Source organism: Nuphar pumila, chromosome 1 (genome assembly GCF_984573655.1).
Source record: "Nuphar pumila chromosome 1, dmNupPumi1.hap1.1, whole genome shotgun sequence".
NCBI lineage: Eukaryota > Viridiplantae > Streptophyta > Magnoliopsida > Nymphaeales > Nymphaeaceae > Nuphar > Nuphar pumila.
The window spans coordinates 45,778,544-45,780,892 of NC_143249.1; positions in this window are offsets into that span (position 1 = coordinate 45,778,544).

Genomic DNA, 2,349 nt, shown 5'->3' on the forward strand with positions numbered 1-2,349 from the left:
CGTGGGACATGTCTTTGCATAACATCGCATGAGCATTTCATATCACCGCACAGCACAACATTTCATTTTGAGATCCAGAACTCCTGATTTTCAAAATTGTCAATCCAGATTTGATTTCTAAACTTTTCGAAATTGATTTTCAAAACCCTGGGCCTTCAAAATTACCAATTCTTCCCACTTTACCCCCAGGACCCCGAGTTACAAAAGTTTTCTCAAGAAAATGAGCTGGATAGTTTTGATATTGATTTTTAAAATATCTTCAGTTGAAAAGAGGGGGATACAATTTCAAATTCATAAGACCTTATTTCAAACTTTTACGAAAAGGCTCTGAATTTCTCCGCATCTTTCTAAATTTTGCCCTGAAGAACCATTTTCTTCCAAGTTTTGAAATCAAACCAAAATTCACTTCTTGTTTTCTAAACTAGCCTACTATTGTGAAAATTCCAAAATATCTCATTTGGCTTTTATTTCAAATAAGTGACGTGGGACCCGCCTCGAGGTGGTGTCACATTCAAATTCTCAAAAATTTATCTTATTTTCAAAACAATGCCCATTTGGAAGTGACACCGATTTATAAAACTTTTTTTTATTTAACTCAATTTTAATAAAATAATTAGTGAGCCCACGTAGGTGGCGCCCCACTAAGACTCCTTGCCAAGAAAAGCAAACCTTGTTTTTTACTTGAAAAAGTTTCAAATCCAATGAGGTGGTGCCACCTTAAAAAAAAAACATTTTACCCATTTTTTTTTTGTTTTACTTTTTCAGCCCCAAAGGGCGCCACCGTAAAACCCTCATTCTACCTAAGTTTGAACTCAAAAATCTCCTTCAGAAAAGAATGTCGTCCTCTTCCAAAAAATAGGGCGAGTTTTCAAAATTTTTCAAAAGTTTGTTCAAAGATTTTCAAATGCTTTCAAAATTCGGTTGAAAATTTTCAAAAGGGTTGATCTTTCGGGAAAACCTGGGGAAAAATCTTTAAAATGGAACCCAAATGATGGCAAAAGGGCCGATCGGACCCCATCCTCTCTCAATCTCTCTTCCCATCGCACAACCCTCCTTCTTGTCTTCATTACTTCCTTCTTCTAGTTTCCTCTAACAGATTTTCAAGAAACAGTCTGGGAGCACACCGGCCTCTTTTTCCTTTGTCCTTCTCCATTCCTTGGTTCCTCTTTTGATTCGGTGGAAGAACTCGAGTCATAACAATATACGAAAGAGGCCCCGACCAGCAATCTTGCTTATCGCCTTATCTCTCGAATCCTTCTAGATTTCCCCCAGACCGAACGAACCTGCAAAGACTACAGAAGGGATATTACCTTCTTTCAATCGACCCAGGACACCAAGATTCTCATTTTCAAGCGAGGAGTTTTTCAGGAATCATCATCAAGGAGTCATCAAGCCCAAGCAATCAGGTAAAGAATCATTTCATATCTGCATCTCTGTGATTTAAGTAGCATCTTTATACCATCTGCATCACAAATTCATCACTCTCATTGATGTAATTTGCATCCCTGGTTGTTTTACGCATTGAGGATCTGTGATGCCTCGCAATGGCATCACTGATCCCTCTGAAGAGTAAGTTTTAGTTAGATCGTTTCTCTACTATAATGTTTTGCCCAGATTGTTTTCAGCATTATAAGCCTCATGAGACAATGTTTTCTTTTCAATTCAAAGCTTTTTTTTTCATACTCATGCCATCCTCCATTATATATCACCGATTTCATTAAATTGAAATGTTTTATCTGTCACAAGAAAGATCGATCTTATTCAATCTCTGTACACGCAGAGAATGAAATCTCATATGGCATCATCTGTTCTTCCTTTGTTTTCATATAGTTTTTTTTTTCTATTTACTAGTGACATGGCCCAATTTTTTTTTGTATCTCGTTGTTTTCGGTATATCTACATAATTCTTTTGTTTTTAGTTAGACATCTGCATCAAACGAGGTCCCAAGGGACTCATCATACAGTAAAGGGTGCCAATAACCTAGCCACCCATATAATTTCCTCCTTTACAACAGTTTGTTAACCCTAATTTCAAATAGTTTTGAACCTCATTTTCTGTTGATTTCCCACCTTTTTCCTTATCACGTTTTATATCCCATTATATAATCTTCATCATACATGGCATGGGCATGCCTATAGTAGTTTCACCAACTTAGAATAATAAAGGCTAGAAGTACATCCTCTGTACATTTCATGTAACATATTCCCTCTGAGGTCCATTTGCTCAGCTTACTGTCATCTGGACACCTTATGTGTTTGCTTCAAATACTAATTTCATTAATTATGCTTTTCTCAGCATTAATTTTATTTTAGTTTTGAGTTATGTCCCTATTGTTTTGTTAAATCTTC